Source organism: Canis lupus, chromosome 11, assembly GCF_048164855.1.
Source record: "Canis lupus baileyi chromosome 11, mCanLup2.hap1, whole genome shotgun sequence".
In the NCBI taxonomy this organism is placed as follows: domain Eukaryota; kingdom Metazoa; phylum Chordata; class Mammalia; order Carnivora; family Canidae; genus Canis; species Canis lupus.
The window spans coordinates 38,487,173-38,513,234 of record NC_132848.1 but is presented as its reverse complement, the minus strand read 5'-3'; the positions used below and the strand labels follow the sequence as shown (position 1 = coordinate 38,513,234).

General features: G+C 36.3%; 2 pseudogenes; both read left to right on the top strand.

The window, feature by feature from the left end:
• LOC140642200 (casein kinase II subunit alpha pseudogene) overlaps positions 1 to 24,617 on the top strand; it is a 30,922-nt pseudogene extending 6,305 nt beyond the window's left edge.
• Positions 19,932 to 21,130, top strand: LOC140642256 (developmentally-regulated GTP-binding protein 1 pseudogene; annotated as a pseudogene).
• Positions 24,618 to 26,062: the final 1,445 nt, after the last annotated feature.

Below are 26,062 nucleotides of genomic sequence, written 5' to 3'. Positions count from 1 at the left end.
AAGTATCTTCCCCAATACCTATGCTGGCAGAAACTTCTACATTTTACGTCCTTCTTTAAGGGTCCCTTAAAACCGTTCTTATGCTCAACCTATTTAACATTAGATTCATTAATTTATTATGTTAATGTATAATTACATTGATTTATTACATTAAATTGTTATTTATAATTCATCAATTCATTAAACATTAATATCCTGGATCTAGGAAGGATAACTTAACTAATCACTATCTTATTGTTGACTCTTCCATGCCTGAGACTAGAGCACTAACGTCTCAAAACCCATGGGGTACTAACAAGACTGCAGAATTTGGGGCTAGGAAACTTAAACTGTAGGCCTTCAGCACCAGGGCATCTGCTAAGGAGGCATTCACCCCTCTCCACCCTCAGGTCTGTTCCAGTGCTTATAGGTTCTCATGCTAGTAAGAGTCAATTGACTAGCTGTAGACAGAAAGGTATAGGGTTTTAGACTTTGCCAGCCTAAAGGAGGTGATCCTTGGCAGGACAATCTTGTGGTTGAAAGTATACCCCTAAAGAAACTGGGTGTTTAGGGAGTGTTTCTTCTATATTTGAAAGTCCAAAATGAAAGGGGGAAATGGATGACCAACTGTGTCCAGAGACTTGACTAGTGGTCTCCCCATATTGGATTGAATCTGCTCACCAAAGTGGCCCAGACAGATCATAGAGACACTAGGGGCAGTGTTGTGTGAACCACTAGAGAAGCCCCTGGGGGTTTCTCCCCTTATCCTTACTACTTTTCCCTTCTACTTATGTTGAATTTAATTTGCTCTTCTCCTAGATTAAGATCTTTTATTTTAAACATTTTTTTTCTGTTTTAATCATTTAAAAATATAAATTTCAAGTTTTGATATGGTTGAGTTTTAATTTTCAATACAAAATATGTTCCTAATTTCTCTTGTGATTTCTTCCTTGGACCATAGATTACTTAAAGGCATGTTACTTGACTATCAAGTATTTGTAATTTTCCAGGTATCTTTTTGCTACTGTGTTTATTTTAATTTTGCTATGAGCAGAGAACAAGTCCTATATGATCTCAATCCTTTTAAATTTATCTAGTTGTGCTTTATGTCCTAGCATAATAATGTATCTTCGTAAACTAGAAAAAATATAGTGTTGGATAATTTTCAGTTAGGTCAAGGTGGTAGGTAGTTCAGATTCTCAGATTCTTTACTGAATTTGTTGTCTACATGTTACACTCATTACAGAGAACAGGGTACAAAAAATTCTTCCACTGTGTATTTGAATTTGTCTATTTCTCTTCTTAGACCTAACAATGCTTTCTTCATGCCTGTTTGCATATGTTATTAAGTGCTTACACATTTAGGAATTTTTTACTTTTTTTACTATTTGATTCTTTATAATAATGAAGTATCTATCTCTGGAAATTTTTCTTGTTTTGAATTTTAATTTGTCTTATAGAAAAATCAGTCTAAAACTTTTATGGTTGGTTTTTGCATGGTATTTTTTCTATCCTTTCACTCCTAACAATCTGTGTCTTTTTATTTAAAGTATATATATTTTCAAATAGCATTTGTCTCACTTTTTTATCCAGTCTGATAATCACTGCTTTTAAAATAGTGTATTTAGTCCATTTTTATTCACTGTGATATTTATATGTCTTTATATGTTTTAAGTCTACCATTTTTCTTTTTAATTTGCTTTATATTTATTGTTTTCTCTTTTCTCTGCCTACTTTTGGCAAACTTTTTAAAGATTTCTTTATTTTTTAGAGAGAGAGAGAGAGAAAGCAGAGAGAGGGGCAGAGGCAGAGAGAGAGAGAGAATCCTCAAGCAAACTCCCCACTGACCATGGAGCCTCACACAGGGATTGATCCCAGGACCTCAAGATCATTACCTGAGCCAAAATCAAGAGCTGTGGACGGCCACGGACTAGCTAGAGTTACTAAACCAAACCAAGCTCGGACTTGCATCCCTCATTCACTCAAAAGGCTAGGGAGCCTGACACTTGAGAAAGGGCTTGAGCAATGGTTTTCAGAATTTGCTTTTATGTGATCACCCACATAACGCAATAGATACAATTTATTCTGGCCTGGTCATAAACTTAAATAAGGGTCTGTGCTGTCCTTGCTGGTCTGTTAACCATATATAATGTTCCTTCGAGGTATATACACCTGGAGCAACAAGCTTATATATTAACCAGAACCCTAAATCTTCTGGCGCCTGTGGGTCTGTCTTGCATGCTGATAAAGGGAAAGCTTGGAGGGATTCACAAATGTGCTAAGAATGGACACTTCTTTATCTTTGTTTTGCTTATGCTATATAATGCTGTAAAACCTTGAATAAAGCTGACACTGCTTGGACATCATCCACTGTGTCCCTCCTGTCCCCATCTCTTTACTTTTCTTTTATTTTCCTCATCCCCTTACCCTCCGGACCCTGATTGTGTTGCCGCAGAGCGCCCAACAAAGAGCTGGCCATTGAACTGAGGGAGTCATCCAGGCACCACTGAAACAATTTTTAATATTTCACTTTATGACATCTGTTGACCTTTAAGCTACACTTTTTGCTTCATATTTATAGATTGTTTTAGAGATTATAGCATGCATATTTATTTCAATTCACCTTTAATTCATATTATTGCTGTAATTTAAAAATCTTACAGCAGTGCACTTTCATTTACCTCTCATATAGGAGTTTCATGTCTACCTACATTATAAACTCCAGAATAGAGTGTCTAATATTTGCTTTAAACAGCTTTCCTTTAAGACAGCTAGAAATAATAATTTAAAAAAAGGACAGAAATAAGGAAAAGGACTATTTTGTATTTGCTTACATAGTTATCATTTCTAGTGCTCTTTGCTTCCTTCTGTAGACACAAGTTTCAATTTGCTGCAATTTGCCTTAGCTTTAGCGAACTTCTTTTTGGATTTCTTGTAGTGGGTTTCCCAAAGACAAATGATTTCAGCCTTTATGTATCTGAGATGTTCTTATTTTTCCTTCAGTTTTATAGGTCATTTTTGCAAAATAGAGAATTCAAGGTTAATATTGCTATTTAAAAGGAGTCATTCTACTGTCCTTCTGATTGTTCTGTTTCTGATGAATGTTTAGCAGTTATTTTTATTATTGTTCCCCTGTATCAAATATGGCAAATGTGGTTTTTTTTTCTGACTGCTTTTAAGATTTCCTTTTGTCTGTTTACATCAGTCCAAAATATTGTGGTTTGTTTGTGTTTTCCTGCTTTTAAACTTACAGGTTTATGTTTTTCATTAAATCTGGACTCTTCTCAATCATTGTTTCTGTAAATATTTTTTTCTACCTCAACTTCTCTCTCCTGTCTTTCTGGCACTCCAGTCACAAATATGTTAGACCATGTCCCATTGATTTTTTCTAGTTATTTTTCTCTCTCTGCTTCAGTTTTTGTTACCCCATCTCAAATCCCACTAATCTGGCTTCTGTACTTATCTAATCTGTCATTAAGCCTATCAGAAAAAAATTTTCAATTCAGATATTGTGTTTTGCTGATGCAGAATTTTTATTGGTTCTTTTTCTAAATGTGAATTTCTATGCTGAGTCTTCATCTGTCATTTTTTTATCCCCCTTTCCCTTAAACCTTGAATACATTGATAATTGCTTTAAATTTTAAATTATTTATTTACTTAATTTTTTTTAGACATAGAGAACAGAGGTGTGAGGAGGGGCAGAGGAGAGGGAGAGAATCTTAAGCAGGCTGCATGCCCAGTGTGAAGCCCATTATGGGGCTCAGTCTCACAACCCCAAGATCATGAACTGAGCTGAAATTAAGTCAGATGCTTAACCTACTGAGCCACCCAGGCTTAGTACTGTTTAGAAGCCCTTACTTTATAATTCCAACATCTCTTGGGATAGTCATTTTCTATGGCTTTCTGAAAATCGTAGATTTTATGTTGCAGAGAGTTTATGTTACCTTCCTTATGATAATATTTAAATTTGTTTTACTCATTTATTGGCTAATCAGCTTCATTCTATTATATTCTATCGTGCTAATTTTTAGACTGGTCGAGAGCATCCTTTACTCTGTGACTAGTATAGCCCTGTGTTCTGGCCTTGTTGTGCTCTCAAATGGATGCCTGTGGCATTCACTATGGCAAGACAGCTCTCCAGCATCTGCCAGCATTGTGTGACCCTGACAGCCCTAGTAGTTCTTCCCTGCAGGACTTTAGGGAGTCTTATTCCATGTATGTAGTGCTGGTATTTGGGTAAAAATTCAAGGAAACTCCTATACAGAACTCGTCTTCTGGACACCTTCTTTTATGTCATGTTCCTTATGTTCCTAGGCACCTCAGTGACCCTGAACTTTATTCTGTGCTTCCTCCACCCAGTATTCCCACTAGACTCTGGGCTTGAATGCCCTATGGCATGGCTTGCAAAGCACCCCCAGTAAGAAAGCCAAGGACATGTGAAACTTGTCTCATGACATTCCCCTCTCCTAAGGATCCCAGCCCTATGCTGTCTTTCCTCCAGTGCCTGAATATGGCTGTTTTCTCCTGGTTTGTAGTGGGAAGATCTAAAAGATCTGAAATCTATTACTACCTCATACTACCTCATGGTTCAAACCAGAAGCACTCACATTTTTTTTTTAATATAAGGAAAATAAACTTATAAATATTCATTGAATGAATTGAGAAATATGATGGTATCAACACTTTATAATGAATATGTCTTCTTAAGGGTTTTAGAAATTTGGGATTAAATTCCTAGCTCTGTGCCTTCAAATAATTATTTAGTCAGTCTCAACCTTAACTTACACATTTGTAAATTAAGGAGGGAGTATTGGATTATCTGTAAAGTGTTTCCTAGATATATCTTCATATTCTGTGGCACAAAGATAAAATTATGAATTTTTCAGTTTCAAAGAAATCCAAAAGTCATCCCCTTTATCTTAGCTTTGATTATAGTTTATAAATGCTTTGATTGGAGAAGTAAGATGAGGGGAGAAAAACTGAATGCTTAACGTACTATCAAATAATTTTTTATATGCTGTGTCTAATGCTTTGCACAATAGGCATTTAAATTTCCCATAAGAATACATGTAATATATCAAATAACTCAGTAAATGGTGCCATCAAGAAATCATTCCTTCCAAGTGAAACTATGTTTGTATATTAATTCTAAGAATGTGTTGAAAAATAGTTGCCAATTTAATCATTTAGACTCCCTTCTTTATGTTTGGGTTTAGTGACCAGACTTAAATAAAATTGGAATAGTTGGTGCAATTTGAAGATTGAAGATTCACATCCTTTACTTTCATTTATACATGTGTTCTACAAATACTCATAGAGAACTTATTATGTGCCAAGAACTGTACTAGCCTCTGGAGACAAAATAAGAGGCAAAATAAACTTGATTCCTGCTATCACAATTTAGAGTCCAGTGGATAAAATAGCATGAATCAGATAATCAGAAATAAATGTAATGTTTCAACTGTGAAATGCTCTGTTAAAGAGAAGAATGTGGTTCAATAAGAGGTTATAATGTGGATTTTAGTTAGGGGGAAAACAGCATGCCAGAAAGAAGCAGCAGCCAGTATTAAGCCCATTAGTGAGAGGAAGTTGAGCAAATCTGAGGGCATAAAAGAAAGCAGTATGGCAGAAGCAATGAGAGTAAGGGGAGTTAAGTACAAAATAAGGCTAGAGGAATAGTTAAGGGCCAGGTTATTTATTTTGGTAGGACATGTTAAGATGTTTGTCTTTTTTCCTAAAAATAATAGGACACATGGAACATTCTCCAGATTAGATCATATATTAGGGCACAAAATAAGCCTTGACAAATATAAAAATCTTGAAATCATCCAAAATAGCTTCTCTAGCAATAATAAAATGAAAATAGAAATCAATCCAGGAACACTGAAAAATTTATAAATACATGGAAATTAATAATTATTAATAGTCCCTTAATAATTCACCAATGGATCAAAAAAGAAATCACAGGGAAATTTAGAGCCATAAACACCTATGTTTAAAAAGAAGAAAGGCCTCAAATTGATTATCTAACTGTACACCTTCAGGAACTAGAAAAAGAAGAACAAATTAAAATCAAAGCCAGCAAAAAGAAGGAAATAATAAAAGATCAGAGATAAATGAAATAGACAATACCAAAAAAATAGAGAAAAACTAAGTTGTTATTTTAAAAGATCAATAAAGTTGACAAGCACTTAGCTCTACTAAGTGGGAAAAAACACAGAAGAGTAAACTGAATAAGATCAGAAATGAAAGAGAAAGCTTTACTACCAATCTTGCACAAATAGAAGTATAAAAAATTATAAGAGAATATTATAAATAGTTGTTTACCAACACAGATAACTGGACAAATTCCCAGAAACACACAAACTACATAAACAGACTCAAGAAAAAAAAAACAGACAATCCAAATAACCTATTACCAGAACAGAGATGGAATTGGTAATCAAAAACCTCCCAAGAAAGAAAAGCTCAAGAATAGATGCCTTCCCTGAAGAAATCAACTGATCATTTAATGAAGAAATACTATTGGGTCTTCTCAAACTCTTCTAAAACACAGAAGAGAGAACTCTTCCTAACTCATTCCTTAAGGACAGCATTATCTTAATACCTAAGTCAGACAAAGACAACGTAAGAAAAGAAAACTACAGATCAAATCCCTTATAAATAATGATGTAAAAATCCTCACATACTAACAAAGCAAATCCAGCAGTATATTAAAAACATTAATAGCACAACTATCTTAGCTCAGACTGCTATAACAAAATACCATAAACTTCTCATAGTTCTGGAGGTTGGAAGTGTGAGATCTGGGTGCCATCAGGGTCAGGTTCTTGGTGAGGCCCTGCTTCCTGGTTTGCACATGGCCAGCTGTCATTGTACCCTCACATAGAGGAGAGCAGAATGAGATAAAAAGCCAGTTCCCTGGTGTCCTTCATAAGGACACTAATCTCATTCATGAGGGCTCACCCTCGTGATCTAATTGCCTCCCAAAAGCCTTGCCTCCAAATACCAACACACTGAGATTAGTGTCTCAACAGGTGAATTGGGGGTGAGAGGGAATACAAACATTCAAGGACACTGCAAAGACCAAATAGGACTTATTTCATGAGCACATCTATAGAATCAATGTTTTAAATAGAATTATCCCAATTGAGGCATAAAAGGAATTTGGTGAAATCCAACAATCTTTTATGAAAAAATACACTTAACAAACTGAAAACAGAATTTTCCTCCATCTGGTAAAGAACATTAATGAAAAATCCACAACTAACTTCATGATCAATGGTGAAAGCCTGAAAGCCTTCACCCTAAGATCAGGAACAAGACAAGAATGTTTGCTTTTGCCAGGGTTATTAGTCAAGAAAAAAATTAAAGGCATCCAAATTTCAAAGGAAAAAGTAAAAGTATCCTTATTTGCAGATGTCATGAGCTTAAAGCTGGAATAAAAATGCACAGAGACTGTTAGAGCTAATAAATAAATTAAGCCAGGTTATAGCATGCAAAAGTCAGCTGCATTTCTAAACACCGGTAATGAACAATCTAAAAATGAAATTAAGAAAACAATTGCATTTACAACAGCATTCAAAAGAATAAAATGTCTAGGAATAAATTTAACCAAGGAAGTGGATGACTTGTCCACTGAAAACTCTAAAGCACTGATAAAATAAAGAAAACTTAAATAATGTAAATGCATCTGGTGTTTGTGGTTGGAAGATAATCTTGTTAAAATCACAATACTACCCTAAGGAATTTACAGATTCAATTAAAATTCCAATGGACCTTTTGTAGAAACAAAAAACCAATCCTCAGATTCCTATAGAATTACAAAGGGCTCTGAGGAGCCAAAATAATTTTGAAAAAGAAGAACCAAGAAAGAAGAGTCACACTTCCTGACTTAAAAACTTATTAGAGGGAAGCCTGGGTGGCTCAGCTGTTAAGTGCTTGCCTTTGGCCCGGGGCAGGATCCTGGAGTAGCCTGATCAAGTCCCACATCAGGCTTCCTGCATGGAGCCTGTTTCTCCTTCTGCCTATGTCTCTGCCTCTCTCTTTGTGTCTCTCATAAATAAATAAACAAAATCTTTAAAAAAAAAAAAAAAACTAATTAGAAAGCAACAAAGAGGAATCAAACAATGTGTTACTGGCATAAGGATAGACCTATTAACCAACAGAATATATTTATTCATTCATTCCAGAAATAAACTCAAATGATTTTAGACAAGATTGCTAAGATCTTTCATAGAGGAATGAATAGTCACTTCAACAAATGATGCTGAGACAACAGGATGTTCATATGCAAAGAATGAATTAATTTATTGCAACCTCACACCATCTATAAAAAATCACTAAAAATGAATCAACGATGCAAATACAAGAGCTATAACTATTCAACTCTTAGAAGAAAGTATAAGTGTAAATCTTAATGATGCTGGATTGGCCATGGATTCTTCATATGACACCAAAAAGGAAGAGTAGCAATAGAAAAAATAGATACATTGGACTCAATCAAAATGTTAAACTTTTGTGCATCAAAAGACATTATTAAAAAAGTGGAAGATACCCTATAAAATTGGAGATAATATTTGCAAATCATGTGTTTAATAAGGGTCTAATATCCAGAACATATAAAGAATTCTCAGAACTCAACAACAAAAGATAAACCACTCATTTTGAAAATGGGCAAAGTATTTGAATTGATATTTCTCTAAATAAAATATATAAATAGCTACTAAGCACTCAACATCACTAATCATTAAGAAAATAAAAATAAAAACCAAATGAGACACACTTTGCACCACTAGGATAGTTATAATTTTAAAAGGAGGGGATAACAAATGTTGATGAGGAAATGGAGAAATTGGAACCCTCATATACTGCTGGTGGGGATGCAACATGTCTCAGCCACTGTGCAAAACACAGAATTGCCATATGATCCAGCAATTCCACTCAACAGATGGATGAATCAATAATATGTGGTATATACAATGAAATATTATTAACCTATAAAAAAGAACCAAGTACCGACATATGTTATAACATGAATGAACCTTAAAAACTTTATGGTAAGTTAAAGAAGTCAGACAAAAAGGTCACATATTTCATTATCCCACTTATGTGAAATAAATAGCATAGTGAAATCCACAGAGGATAGAAAGCAAACTGATAGTTGTCAGGCACCAGCAGTCAGGGAGAATGGGAATCAACTGTGTAATCAATTTGGAGTTTTCTTTGAAGGTGATGAAAATATTTTAGAATGTGATATTAAGTGGTGGTTACATAACATTGTCAATGTGCTGAATGCCCATGAATCACATGCTTTAAAATGGTTACTTTTATTTTATGTGAATTTCACTTCCATGAGAAATTTACATGACTAAACTTCTAACAACTCAAAAGAAGAATAAATTTTGTGAAAAAATAATATGCACTTACATTTTTGGGGACAAATTATAGCCAGGATTAACATAAATCACACTTAACTTTTTTCATATTCTTCAGCTTTATAGCATATAGACTCTTCACTATTCAACCGTAGCTTATTTTTCTAGTTTCATCAATATCTTAATCCTACCTCCTATAAAATATAATGAAGTTACATATTTATTGCCAACAATTCCTCAACGTGTTCATTCATCACTCTGTATGTTTGCACACACTACTCAAAATACTGCTTAAGGTGATAAAAATGCAGAAGACCCTATGATCTGACAGTATGAAGTACCTAGCCATCAAACATTGTAGTATTAATCCTATAAGCTATTGACACTGAAAATATTCATAATGAATTGCCAAATGTAAACATATTGGTTAACTTTCCTGAGGAATATGTTAACTGCTATCTAATTTGGAAATATGTGCATATATGAGTGCATAGAAAAACATCTAAAAAATATACACTACAGTTACAGCAATGGATACTTCTGCAATAGAATTTTTTAATAATTTTGTGTGTTTTATTAATAGCTTGTGTTAATTTTGTAATCCAAAAAATATTTTGTTTATTTTTTGAATGAGAATATATTAAAAGATTATTTTATTTTATTTTTTAAGAGGTAATTTTAAAGGTTATTTTACTAAAAGTGAAGAGATAAGATTTTCATCTGGAAAAAATTTACTCTAGCAGATGTTTATGTGCAAAAAAGATGTATGTCCACTGTTAAAAAATTTCAGCACCAGGAGCACCTGGGTAGTTCAGTTGGTTAAGTTTCTCCCTTCAGCTCAGGTCATGATCTTGGAGTCCTGGTACTGAGCCCCACATTATCAGGCTCCCAGCTCAGGGTGGGGTCTGCTTCTCCTTCTCCCTCTGCCCCTCCCCCTTCCACTGGTGCATACTCTCTCTCCTTCTTTCTCTCTCTCAAATAAATAACATCTTTTTAAAAAAAATTTCAACAGCAGTCCAGGCCATTAATTATTTGGATTAGGGTTGTGGTGCAGTGACCATGAGAAAGTGATGAAATAGTAGAAAGAAATATTAGAAGAAATTGACAGAAATTGATGATACTTAGTTACTCTCTGCTCTCAAAATGCTATACATTTGGGATAAACATAGCTACATTTTTTTCCATGCAAATATGGAAAATAACCAGGAATGGGCAGCATTTTAAATCAGTAACATCATAATGTGACCAAGATATCATCTATTATTCTCTGAGTAGTAAGCTTTCCCCAGGATCTTAGAAGCCATGACACCTGAAATAGAAATACAAAGAAGAGGCTGGTGTATGAAGAAACAAATAGGACCCACTTGACAATGGATTATAACTTTTCTCAGGTAATTCATTTTTCTCAAGTATTTTGATTTTTTGCTTTGTCTTTTTACTCTAGAAAATGTGTTGAAAATGGATTGCCTAGTACAAGTTAGCAATGTGTTAGCTTCAGCAGTTCAGGAGAAAAAACTGAAATTTTATGTCCCAGAATTCCTTTGCCTTTAAAATTAGTCAATAAAAGGGACATACATAATATGTGGAAAGCAGAAGAGAAGGGAAAACCATTGTTCTGCAAAGGGAAGACAACACAAATCATTGGCAGTAGCTTCCCTTGGCTTCCAGGGCTTCTCCTGAGAATAACTCACCATGGTGCTGCAGAAGCTGGGCTAACAGTCTGTGTACTTCCCATGTCTCTAAAAAAGAGACATTTCCTCCCCCAGTCATCTCAATGGTTGTATAAACCTCTAATTCTCTTTGCTAACACTGAGTGAATTAGGTCTCTGTTCATTTCCTACCTAAAATTATAATCAACCTTGAGAGATTTCTATTCTTATTTAAAAGTCTTTTTAAACATTAAAAAAAAAAATCCATGTCATTATTTTCCATAATAATCTTGAAATGTTGGAGTGGTATTCATAAATAAAAAATATATTCTAAAACCAAATAGTATTGTGTGATATCACCAATGGTTGCCAAGAAAATTATTTTAATAACATGATGGACTACATTAAACAGACAGTGATAACTGGTAATGGAGTTGTTTGTTAAATAACTTATTTGGCAAAAATCCACTGAATACTTATTGTCCAGCTCTGTGCAAGAATGTTTGTTAGATAGTAATTATGATAAACTGAATAAGAAATAGTCTTTGTTCCCAAAGAATTCGTCATCTGGGGAGGATACTGTTGGAACATCATTAACTATATTAAAGGTAATGGTAATAATAGTAAGAACAACAGCAACAACAAGTAGCACTTACCAAATACATACCTGTCAGGAACTAGAATGTACACATTATCTCATTTAAGCATCACAACAATCTGATGAACTAGGAAACATTATTACTTCTGTTTCACAGAGAAGGAAATATTTGAAAGGTTGTAAGATTGGCTCAATATCAAACAACTAGTAGGTGATAACACAGAGATTCAAATTCAAACATGTCTAACTCTAGAACACATCTACTACCACACTTTAATGCCAACCCTATGAACTACTTCCAAAGGAAATACAGACAGGGACAATTCATTCCTTTTCTGGAAAATAAAAGCTATGCAGAGAAGTGACTTTTCAGTACAGGCTAGAAATTTTCCACATGTTTAAGAATGTGTAGGAATTCAAGACAGAGATGAGAAAAGGCATATAGAAATAAAAATGAATGCAATGTAGTCATATGTGACTAGAAAAGAGAATATAGAAGGCTACTGGCAGTTGATGAGCCTTCAAAGGAAGTAAAAGTTCTTCCTGAATTTAAACTAAGGACCTTAAATGTCAAAGAGCCAAGAATAACATGCTTTCTATCTAGACAGAATCTCATTAACTTTTAATGAATAAAAGCAATTTGATGTGTACATAAAGTTATAAAATGGCCACAAGGGGGTATATCATCAGATGGCTTGCCTTCTTTAGTTAAATGTTGCTAGAAATTTAAAGATTTAATCTATTGTTATATACATGCATGCTTGTCAGCTGGATTGCATATTGTTGACCAACAGTTCTTTTGAGCTTAATAACATGCAAATGAAACTGAATATATACCTCCTGTGATTTAGAAGTCATGCAAAGCTGTGTGCCAAAAGTTCTTTATACCAGCCCATGACTGAGAAAGAAATTCTCATATTGAGTCACCCTTTGAGTTTAAGACAAATTTCTGCTCAGTGACATGTCAGACAGAGAAAGACAAACACAGTATGAAGGAGGAGTTAAAGTGGTAGAGAAGTAAGGGGATCTTAGGCTTACTTTGTCCCTTGATCACCGCTAGATAAAAATCAAATCATTTTGATCACCTAAGAAATTAATCTGAGGACTGAAAGGGCAAAACTGAACAACTAGAGGTAGAAAAAAACACCACATTGTGGAAGATAGGTGCTACAGAGACTTGATATGGGGGAGAAAGAGCTACAGGTGCTGCAAAGAGGAGGTAGCCCTGACCATGAAGAGAGGAACAAGAGAGAAAGAAAAAGAGTGAAAATGCATGCAGGGAATTGCACAAGAAAAACAATTCCTCAAAACTATGGACTGAGAAATGGAGAGGGGCTGAAAAATGCAACTTTTTATAAACAGTGGAGCATAGAGTCTGAAGTTTCAGAGGTCTGAGCCATCACCAGGGTCATGGCTGGCTGGCTTGGTGGTACTTCCTATGGGGAAGGAGAGCAGAGACCCAAGAGCGGGCAGTGCAGTCTGAAGATCCCTGGATCACACATAGGGAGAAACAGTTCCTCTACTTGGAGTGCATTTGGGAGAGATGGCACAGCTTCTCTGGGGGCAAAAGAACAAGCAGTACCAGTGTGCTGCCCTGTTCTGTAGCACAGGAACAAAGACACTAGCTGAGGACAGCAAAACTTGGTGTCAGCTTTTAGCTGCACTTTACCATAAACTCCGAGCTGCTGCTCAGTCATGCAACTAATTTCCAGGATAAGCCAGCACTGGCCACAGCACAGCAAGACCCTCCCCTAGAGAATGGGTGTGGATCTGCACCATGCGGATCTCTAAAATTTGGAATTCTGAAACACAACCACATGCCTGAGATAAAACACAGAAGTGCTGTGCCACTTGGCAGGTAGACAGCTCAGATGCAGAAAGGGTGAGGGAAGGGATCTGGTGGAAGTTGGGGATACAAAAGAGATTATTATTTGCTCTTCTGTGAGAGCTTCCTGAAGAGTGGTAGACACAAGCTCCTCAATCCAGGGATGAGAGAGCAAGGGAATGCCATTTTCACCCCTGCCCATCAGCAGGGGTGAACTGACCCTGACCACCTTCAGGGAGGGAAACCACCTCACCCAGTGGTGCCTGGAGTCACTTGTACTAAATCCCTCCCTGCTGCATCCTGCAGGTGCATCTCCACTAAGGAAGTCTGCCTGGGAGTCAGAGCAGCAGGCTCATCACCCCAGACAACAAGCACAAACGCTTCATACTCACCAAGTCTACTGATCACAGAGGGCTGCAAAGCTTCAGCTTTAGGAGAAATAGGATCTAACTTCTTTTCTTAAATTTATTTATTTATTTTTTGGCCTGCTTCTTTTAACAAGAAAAAACACACCCTAGGATCTAGCTTCCTTTTTTTTTTTTTAACCTCTTCTTAATATAGCATTAGTCATTACTTTAAGAAGCAGGAATACAACAGGCTTTCCTAATAATCACACACATAATAAAAAAGAGTGACCCAGACAAAAATGACAAGAAAGAGGAATTCACCCCAAAAGAAAGAACAGAAAGAAGTCATGGCTAGGGATTTAATCTATATAGATACAAGTAAGGTATGGTAACCAGAATTTAAAACAGTAATCATTAAGATGCTAGCTGGACTTGAGGAAAGCAAAGAAGATACTAGAGAATCCATTACTGCAGAGATAAAAGAACTAAAAATTAGTCCAAAATAAAACTTTGCCACAACCAAGTTGTAAAACCAAATGCATGCAATATAATGAGGATGAATGACTCAGAACAAATCAGTGATATAGATTATACCATTATGGAAAATAAGCTGAAAAGAAGAGAGAAAGAAAGTCTATAAATGTAGACTTGGGGAAATTAGCAACTCCTTAAAGCATAATAACATTCATATCATAGGAGTCCCAGAAGTAGAAGAAAAAGAAAAAGAATCATGTTTGAGTAAATTATAGCTGAAACATCCCTAATCTGGGGAAAAAAACAAACATCAAAATCCAAGAAGCACAGAGAATGCCCATTAAATTCAACAAAAGCTGGCCATCACCAATCATAGTCAAATTCACAAAATACACAAACAAGGAAATCTCCCAAAAGCAGAAAGGGGAAAAAAATTCCTTGACCTACAAGGGAAGAAAGATCAGGTTCACAGCAGATCTGTCCCCAGAAACTAACAGGTCAGAAGTGAGTAGCAAGATGTATTCATCTATATGCTGCTGATGAGAGACTTATTTTGGACTAAAGACACCCACAGATGGAAAGTGAGGGGATGGAGAACTATCTATCATGTTAATGGACATTAAAAGAAAACCAAAATAGCCATACAGATAACAGACAAACTAGGCTTCTAAACAAAAACTGTATCAAGATATGAAGAAGGGCATTATATCATAATTAAGGGGTCTGTCCCTCAAGAAGATCTAATAATTGTAAATAGTTATGCCCCCAACTTGAGAGTACCCAAATATATAAATCAATTAATAAAAAACATAAGGAAACTCATTGATAATAATACAATAATAGTAGGGGATTTTAACACCCCAGTTCAGCAATGAATAGATCATCTTAGGAGAAAATCAACAAGGACAAAATGACTTTGAATGACACACTGGACTGGATGGACTTGATATATTCAGAACATTTCATCTTTAAAACAGCAGAATCCAAATTCTTTTGGAGACCACACAGAACATTCTCCAGAATAGATCACATATTGAGTCACAAATCAGCCCTAAACAAGTACAAAGACTAAAATCCTACCATGCATATTTTCAGACCACAATGCTATGAAACTTGAAGTCAACCCCCCCCCCCAAAAAAAAAAGGTAGATCACAAATACATGGAGTTTTTGTACTAAAGAATGAATGAGTTAACAGGAAATTAAAGGTGAAATAAAAAAGTACATGAAAACAAATGAAAATGAAAACATGACAGTCCAAACCCTTTGGGATGCAGCAAAGGTGGTCCTACAAGGGAAGTATATTGCAATATAGCCCTACCTCAAGAAACAAGAAAAGTCTCAAATATACAGCCTAAATTTAAACCTAAAGGAGTTAGAAAAGGAACAGCAAATAAAGCCTAAAGCCAGCAGAAGAGGGGAAATAATAAAGATTAGAGAAGAAATAAGTGATACAGAAACAACAACAACAAAGCAGTAGAACAGATCAATGAAAACTGAGAGCTGGTTCTTTGAAAGAATTAATACAATTAATAAACTCCTAGCCATATTTATTAAAAAGAAAAGAGAAAGGGGTCAAGTAAATAAAATCATGAATGAAAGATAAGAGATTATAAACAACAACACAGATATACAAACAATTATAAAAAAATGTTTTGAAAAATTATATGCCAACCTAAATATGCTTTGAATTCAGCCCAAAACTCCAAGATCCCTAGACCATGCATGTGTGAGGACAAGGAAAAGTGATTTGCAGCCAAGGCAGGCCGAACTGAGCTGAGACCTGAGCTGCTGCCACCCCAACTATGGAAGGACGCAAGTGAATCTGGGTGTGTTCCCTGCGAAGACAAAACAGGGGTATTCCTCAAAGCTGGGAGAAAATCCAGATTTTCCACAACTCAAATTTATAACATCAAAAACACAATCTGGAAGTCTATGGCATGCTGTGGATATAATTTCTAATGGAAAATTATGAAATAACTTTATAAGAAAAGACAAGCAGTTATAACTAGCTTGGTAGGCATATCTTTTTATCTCATTGAGCATAGTTATAATAGCTACTTTAAAGTTTCTCTCTGATAATTACATCTGACTGATGTAGGAGTTGGTATCAGTTGTCTTTTGTATGTGTATAACACACATATATTGTATTCATGTATATGTACATAACACATATACACCATATCATATGTGCATATAGCTATGTATATTTTTATATTTTATATATATTGAGTGAAACTATTAAAAAAATCTCATCAGGAAAGTAAAAATAATTTTAAAGGGCCAAAGTTTTAGAACATAAAATTACAGTAGCGAAAAAAAATTTCACTAAATTGTTTAAGGGAAGGATGACAGAGGAAAATATCAATAATGAAGATAGCTCAATAAGAAGTATTCACTCTAAATGAAAGAAGGAAAAATATTTTTAAAACCCAGGTTCTCAGGTACCTTTAGAAGAAAGTGAATAATAAAAATAAGAGCTAAAGTTAAAAAAATCATTATCTCATTCTTTGAGACGTTTAACAAAATTGACAACTGGTAGATAGATTAATCAAGAAAATAAGACAGAGAAAATGCAAATTGCCAATATTAGGAATGGAGAAGAATTGATCACTGTAGTTCCTAAAGGCTGTAAAAGAATAGGAAAAATTAAATTTTAAAAAAGGAAAAAGAAGAAAAAATAGTAAAAAATTATTAAAAATTGAATTATTAAAATTCCAACAAACTTTGCAATTTAAATTAAGTAGACAAACTAGTGACCAATAAAACTATCATAAAAATTCTCAACAAAACATTAGCAAAATAAATCCATAAATATATAAAAAGGATAAAATATCATGACCAAGAGAGATTTATACTCGGAATGCTAGGTTGAATTATAGAATGTTAGTCAATAAATTTAGCATATTGATAGAACAAAGGAGGAAAATATGATAATTTAAATACATACAAGTAAAATGCTGACTAAATTCAATCATCCATTCACATGTAAATACAAATCTTCCTCTCTTCAAGAAACTAAGGAGGAGAACCTAATCTGCTAAAGACCATCTACAAAAAAAAAAAAAAAATCCTTTAGCCCTGTGACATTGACATATTGAACATTTGCACCCTACAACTGGGAACAAGTTTGAGATGACCACTGTCTCCATTTGTATTTAACATTGTACTAATCTAACCCAGTACTACAAGGTCAAAAAAAAAAAAGCATATAAGTTGGGAATACAGTACTATACAGTACTATATCTATTTGTGAATTACATGTTCGTTTATATAGAAAATCTCTGGAAATCAATAAAACACTGGAAAGAACTAATACAAATAGGAAGACACAGAATGCAAGATTAATAATCAGACACTAATATGGTATATCATTTTAGCAGCAAATGATAAAAAATAACAGAATTTGAAATTTTCATCTTAATTGAGTCTAGAAAAATACCTAATGAAAAGTATCTAAAAACTTCTACTTTAAAAACTGCACAATATTGCTGAGAGAGTTCCATTGTTCAGTTAATTAACTCTCATTTAGCACACTTTTCAGGCTTATAAATCTCCGTGCCTGATAATTCCATATGTCTAATTGGATACCACTTTATCAAATGACTTTTATAGTCCCTCATTACACAGCTCACAATCTGAGAAAAGGCAAATCAAGTAAGTTTTATGTATTTTCACCTCATTTTGCTTTATTGTTACTTAAAACAGCTTTCTAGAGTAAAGTGGCTCAAATTTAGTGAGAAAGGAAATGTAAGCAATATCCCAGCAGTATTCAGAGAGCTGTGAATTGAAGTACAGTCATTTTTGGGAGGTCAGAAAGACACCAGTGATGATACTTTAAGGTTTTCATTACTGCATTTGAAGAAATAATGAATGATCGTGTTTTGCAAAGACTCAAGTTAGAAGCTTAAAGGAAATAAGATTTGCTGCAATATAAAAATGTCTATGGATCTAGAGAATCATATTCTCAAACATAGTAACTCTCATATAACCCAGGAGTGAGACTCAGAGAATCCACCAAGGAGGAACCCCACGACACAGGAGGTTTCCCAAAAGCAGACACTTCATTGAAAAAGATTTTGATTTAGGAGTTTAGCAAAGATGGGGAAAGGATAGATAAAGGTTTATACAGCGCTTATACTGGCAGGTTGTTCCTATAAAAGGCTAAGGATATTTCCAGTCAAGTAGAGACCTCTCTGGATGAGACATGGCGATACTAGGTGTGGTAAAGGTGTCCAGAGACAGATCAAAGACCAACTAACTAACAGGAGCACTGATACAGAAATTATATTCATTATTTCCCTTTTTAACCATCCATCTTACCATGTTCTTATTAGGCTATGATTGGGGCAATTGCCCATTCATAGTTTTCACTGGAAATACAAGCACCAAGAAGTGCTTCAGTGAGTTACCTATGTTTCTTCATATTCCTGCCCACCCACGTTAAGTAGCAGCAACTTCCTGCTCATGATAATAAAAATTCATTACCTCTGCCAATATAATTTTTTCATTGCCTACTGGCATAAGAATTGCAAAATGACCAGTCACAATTTTAGGTTTAATGTAATCTCCACTGTCTTTTTTTGGTTAGAAGCACCCCCTACTCACACCTGAAACGAAGGTCTCTGATACAATAAATCAAAGCTATAGGAACAGGAAGCATAAGCGCTCCATAGGAAATTTTGAGATAAAATGGTGAGAACTAATTCCATTCCATGGGTCCTGAATCCAGGTACTCTATTAGGGACACAATATTGTATAAAAGTTATTGATTCAAAGAGGACACCATGTATAAAGAACAGAATCCAAGTCCTCATAGTATCATCTCTAAAGTGACACCAAGGGGATCCCTGGGTGGCTCAGCGGTTTAGCGCCTGCCTTTGGCCCAGGGCACGATCCTGGAGTCCCGGGATCGAGTCCCACATCGGGCTCCCAGCATGGAGCCTGCTTCTCCCTCCTCCTGTGTCTCTGCCTCTCTCTCTCCCTCTCTCTCTCTCTGTCTATCATAAATAAATAAATCTTTAAAAAAAATAAAGTGACACCAAGGCTGTACCTTACAGAGGCAATTCTGATGCGCTATCAGGCCAGCAGCTTCTGGATAATGGAGTAAATGGTACAAATAATGGATCCCATAATCATGTATCCATGGCCCTGGGGGATACCATGTTAGTTAAGTCAAAAACACCATGAAGCTACAAATAGCATACACTGAGGCACTGGGGAAAGGGAGGTAAACCCAGACCTAGCACACATATCAATCTCATTATAGACAAATAACCACTTTCCCTAAAATGGAAATTGACTTGTTCTCAAGTGTCTGGTTGATCTCTTTTAAATATATGCAGGATAGGACTATGTGGAGGTCCATTTTTACCTCTTATTATCTCTGTTGCTAACAGTTCATAAATTCAATGGTAGATATCTCTTCCCCTACAATAGAGATGCATGATAGAGATGAATGCATAGTTCCATTGGGCAAGCAGAGAGTGCTCAGTTATGGAGGCTGGTGTGGACAAGTCATCCACTTACTTGATTTAGTGTTCCCTCTGAGGTAGATGCTTTCTAGCAGGTTCTGATATGAGACACAGATATTTGCATACTGTTTGCCCATTCCCATAGATTCATTCACATGCCTCTTCCCTAACTTTATCTCCCATCTTCCAATATTGCTTTTTTGGGGGTGGTCATCTATGCAGAGGCCGCTACGCTCCCCAGCGACCTCCCAGGGACTCGCCATCATGAGCAGCACCTTAGCGGAGATCGTGGAGATAGAAGCCGAGATGGCTCGGACTCAAAAGAACAAGGCCACAGCACACCACCTAGGGCTGCTTAAGGCTCGCCTTGCTAAGCTTCGTACAGAACTCATTACCCCAAAAGGTGGTGGTGGTGGTGGGCCAGGAGAAGCTCCTGGATCTTCCAGGTATCATTGAGGGTGCCAAGGATGGGAAAGGTAGAGGCCGTCAAGTCATTGCAGTGGCCCGAACATGTAACTTGATCCTGATTGTTCTGGATGTCCTGAAACCCTTGGGACATAAAAAGATAATTGAAAATGAGCCGGAAGGCTTTGGCATTCATTTGAACAGCAAACCCCCCAACATTGGCTTTAAGAAGAAGGATAAAGGAGGCATTAATCTCACGGCCACTTGCCCTCAGAGTGAGCTGGATGCTGAGACTGTGAAGAGCATTCTGGCTGAATACAAAATTCACAATACTGATGTGATGCTGCGTAGTGATGCGACAGCAGACGACCTCATCGATGTGGTGGAAGGAAACAGAGTTTATATCCCTTGTATCTATGTGTTGAATAAGATTGATCAGATCTCCATTGAGGAATTGGCTATCATTTATAAGGTGCTTCACTGTGTACCCATTTCTGCCCATCACCGCTGGAATTTTGATGACCTATTGGAAAAGATCTGGGACTATCTGAAACTAGTGAGGATTTACACCAAACTCAAAGGCCAGTTGCCTGATTACACATCTCCAGTGGTGCTGCCTTATTCCAGGACTACAGTGGAGGATTTCTGCATGAAGATTCATAAAAATCTTATCAAAGAATTTAAATACGCTTTGGTCTGGGGTCTGTCTGTGAAACATAATCCTCAAAAAGTGGGTAAAGACCATACGTTGGAGGAAGAGGATATTATTCAGATTGTGAAGAAGTGAAACCTTCCCTTCTGCCCATCTGCTGGGCCAACCATAGCAGCTTTTCCCGTGACCAAGTACCCTATCCCAAACCCCTTCCGGCTTTGGCAGCCAGTGGATCGAGATTCAGGGGAGGGAGATGGAGGCCCTCAAACTGGAACTTTACTTATCTTACCTTGGTGTCCCCTTATAAATTCAACTGCATAAAGGACCTGGTAGGCCAGCCAGCTATGTGCAGCTCATGTGTCATTGTCAGAATTTGTTTGGGGATGGACTGAATGAGGATGGGTATATACAGTGAGGTAGCTGCAGAAGGGGTTAGTTGGGAGCCTGGTCTTAGATGTGAAATGGATTAAAATGTGGCTGCAATAAATAAATAAATAAATAAATAAATAAATAAATAATATTTATTTATTTATTTATTTATTGCTTTTTTTCCAGTCACTTGACCAACAAGTCCTCAGCCATTACCCGGGAGTCCTTACCTCAGGCCATCGTTCTCTCCACAGCAAGTTTATGACCAGGTTTACTGCTCCAGCCTTGCTCAGTGGAAGAATGTATCCTATCCACAGTCTCTTAGAGCTAAGCTAGTGGGGGTATAATGTGGCAGCAATCCATTTCTGCTCCCATCAATATACCAAATTGATTTATTTGTGAATCAAGCATGAAATTTTAAATGCTTTATCATCTGATTATAGGGATCTTCTATGGAATCACAGCTGTTAGCTAAAGAAGTGTTTATTATTGGACAAGGGTCCTGCTCAATGCACGGTAAGCCAAACAATGACAGCAGTTCTTGCAGCAGAGAAAGAGTTTTATTGCTGGGCACCAAGCAAGGAGCAGGGAGTAAATTTCTAAAATCCGTCTCCCCCAGGATAGGGGGACCTGAGCACTTACGGGATTTTACGAGGGAGTGGGGATCTGGAAGGTGGATGGAGGTGATTGGACATTTGGAAAGGTGAGGTAAGGAAAAAGACCTCACTACTTCTGCTCAGGTGCCACCCAATGACCTCTAGGCACTTATGGCATAAGTAGAAAAAATGGTGGAGTCCGGGGACATCTCACGTGTGTTGTCATGGAGGTTACTTTTATTCATTCTCGGTCCTTTCTGTGCAGCTGCAAGACTCCTTCCCAGTTTTTCCCAGTCTTACTCGGTCTTGTGGCAGTAGGTTAACTTTCTGCAAAGCAAGCTCATAAGTCAATTAGGTTAAACAGAATGTTCTTGGGGTAGAATGGTCAGGCATGTCTTGTCTCCAAGAGTCACATTAGTAGAATAGAAGCAGTGATGAGAAGATCTGAGCTCCTATCACACAAACTACTTGTGCCCCTGGCCCTGCCTAGACAGGCTCCATGATATACCATTTCCAGTATATAATGGACTGCGGCCGGGCTCACCCAACCTTAGGAGCTGGTGAAGAGCAGCACCCAGTGAGTGATCGCGAATTGCAGTGACCTAGTCACTTAATGGCCAGCATCAGGCATTCAGTCTCTACAACATTCCGGTTGCATTCCAGGGACTACTTTTCAGACTGTTAGTTCTGACAGAATATGAGCAGAGGACTGAAAGAGATAGCTAAAGTGACATCAAGAATTACATCAGAGAGAGTCCATCAGCAACACTGTGTCCATTAAATATTTCAATGCCCTCATCTCAGCTTCCTCATGGGTGTCCTTCAATTCCCTGGAAGGACAAGCAGCCTCAAATGTGTAGTCACTTCCCCTGGCACTAACAGAAAATAAAATCCCACAGTCAAGAAATCCAAAAACAACAACAAAAAACCAAAACAAAACAAAACAAAAAAACCAATAAGGAGAAGAGCCGTTAGATCACCACACTTGCCATTTCTGTGCCTTTTACTGAATTGAAACGGTAATTAAAGTTGTCCAGATGCTGTCGTTCCAGGGGAACACTAAAGTAGAAAACACAAAATTGCTTTAATTGCCTGGAGGTGATTAAATTTGGAAGTAATGGGCTCTCCATCAATCTAGCCTCCTTTATTTAGAAGAGAAAACACTAACCAGTTTGCATTTTCAAGAATATCGATCTGTAAGAGCTGTGTGTGTATTTTTAAATAACTGTAGGCAGGTTATAAATCTAATCTACTTTCAGATCCTTAGTAAAGTGCCCCGAGCTTTTCCTATTCATTCTACAATAACATGTCAACTTCTCTAGTTCTGTCTCACTAGCTTAGAAACCTCTTCTCACCTGGGTGTATGCACAACGGCAAAACTATAAAGATGAACTCTCTGAAGTAGAAATTCTCATGGCATCTCTAATGTGGAAACAGACTGGATTGATGAGGTCACTATTAAAGTGGCTATCTCTAATGAGTTGACGACTCCCATTTGTGCTATATCCTGATGCAGAGGAAGCCAGGAGAACAGAATCAATAAGATGTGATGACTTCTTCATCAACATTAACAATATAGAAAACAGAGGGTGGGCTGGGGTGGAGGAGTGTTAATTCAAACAATGAGTCATGAATTTCGCTTTAAAAAATGAATTCCTTTGAATCTGTAATCATTAACCAAACAGACAAGTTCTAGTTTCCTAAAGGAAGGTATAGAGCAGTTGGCAAACTAAAGTTTCTTTGGAAAGTAAGACACATCTTCCCCATGTAAGTGGCATAGCGCTGGGCGATCCATCACTGTTCTCCAAATGCTGGGAGATTTGGCTTTTGATTCTGCAGTTTGTTAATGTCGTGTAGGTGTGTTGTCTCTTCCCAAATGCAAGGCTAAGATGAAAACAAGAAAAAATTGGAGTTAGATTAAAACTGCAATAGAAACTGAAAAATCATACTGAAATGTTCAGGGAAATTTGTTTATAGAATCTATGCTGGAGCAATAGTCATACACTTATGGAATGCTACCTATGGAAGGCTTCAGGCAAAAAATGTTGCACTTACTTCAGGCAAAAAATGTTGACTTTAATAATTTGAGGCAAATATTTCACTTTGCTGGCTAATATTCATAATTCATTTGTTCTGTTCCAGTTGGCAGAGCTGAAAGAATGATCCTTAGAGCTAAGAAGAAATGAAATCCCTGAATTTTCTGCATTTTTTTCCTTTTGAAGTTCAACTAGCTAGTCTAACATCATTATGCAATCCCATCTAGTGAAATATGCCAGTGAACATTAACACCTGCTGCAAATTGATGAAGCTCTTCAAAGTGTAGTGCCCTGGACAATAGTTAATTCAAAGTAAATGTTAATTGTCAAGGCAGACACAAAAGATTCCTTTGTGAATCTGCCTCCAGATCTGTCAGCTTCAATAGCATTTGTTCTTGAGATGGAAAAAATACATAGACCAGTAGGAGAAGGTCGATGAAGAATGATTTAAGAATTCCATACTTGTGGGATGAATCATGCTTACAGAGAGGACACACTCTTCACTGCACTCTGAGATTAATGATATTAAAATTCAATATTAAGTTGCATGATCAAAATACTTTTCTGTTCATCACAATTAAACATATACAACTTTTATAATTGAAAGTGAACTTTTATAATTGAACTATAAGCATATTAATGTTCTCTTCAATAAATAGAATATCACAAACGAGTGAAATATTTTTGAAGCATCTATCTTTCAATTATATGATATAGATTGCACTTTTGCCTTGAGAATGTAATCATCAAATGGCTTCATTACATCTCTACTTGATTAATGGATGTATTTCTTTCTATTCAAGGTCATAGCAAGACAAACAAGCCTGTGGAGAGCAGTGAACATGAAATTTGCCCTATGTTAAAATAAATTGTTTGTAGTTTTCTGGTTTAGCTCAGTCAAGTAAAGCATCAGAGAAAAAGAACAGTGAATATCTAAACAGGGCAAAAGACGGAACCGATGTCAGTCAAATGTCCTAGCCTCATAAATACAGATAATGCTGTCTCCAAATATAACTTTTTTAAAAAAAAAACTCTCTACTTAGGCATTGGCAAACACCTTCTTGAGAAAGTAAATCTGGTGACCTGAGACTAGAGAGATAATGACAATCATTTTAAAGGAAAAGATTCTACGACAGTTCTAGTCTGGTCTTTGCTTCCTTCAACTCCATTGTAACATTTAACAGGTTGAAAGGAAATTATTTATTAAATAAAAATTGCCCTTCTTTTATACCTCATCTGGTCTTCAGAGCAGCAAAATGTACAATTTTGTCTTCACACATAAAGAGAATTGTTAAATATCTTAAGCTGTTTAGTAGAAATCTGTCATAAACTATAGGAGGAAATATGGAGTGGTTTAAAAAATGCTGGAGTACTCAGAGTAAGACATACCTGCATCTGAAACAGGGACTCTCACAAGGTCACTGCCAAGGAGTCTTAAATGAAGGCCTGACTGTGGAAGGATCTATTACCAAGCTGATGTGGTTGCTGGCAGAATTCAACTCTTTAAGAGCTGTTAAACTGAGGGCCTCCATTCCTAGCTGATTTTTGACCAGATGCTACCTTCCATTCCTTGAGACATGAACTCCAATATGGCAGCTTACTTCACCAAAGCATGCAAGCCAAGAAGGCAATAGGGAGAGTCAACTAGCAAAACAGAAATCATAATCTTATGTAATTTAACCACAAAGTGACATCCCATTACTTTTGACATATTCTGTTGGTTAGAAGCAATTCAAACTCAAGGGATGGGATTTCACAATTAAAAGTACCAAGTGGTAATCATTTGGGACCATCTTAGAGTTTCCCTGCCACAAATGGTTTCCTCCTTCAAGGGATTACCGTGCATATTAAGTCATATATCTCATAGTAAGCATGTGGTAAATGTTAATTCCTGCTTATTGCATAGATACTTTCTCTTCCTTGTCATTGTACCCAATTATTTTTGCTAGGGTTCTGTACCTACATTGTCTCAACCATATGGGTTTCCATGAATTATGTTTCATAGATTGCTTCAGTCAATTGCTGAACTCCTTTCCTATGGATAACATTTGCCCTGATGCTTTCCCTAGATTGGAAAGGAAGCTCCTTAATGGACTGGAGAAGAGACAGTGGACAGATCATGAACAGAGACAGAAAGAACAAAGAGCTTATAATATCCAGAGGAATGGTAGTCATGTACTACAGGAGAATATTTTTGGAAGGCAGAGATTTTAAGTAAGGAAGAATACAAAGAATAAGGAGAAAAGGGGGGGGAAATAAAAGGAAATAAATAAAAATAAATT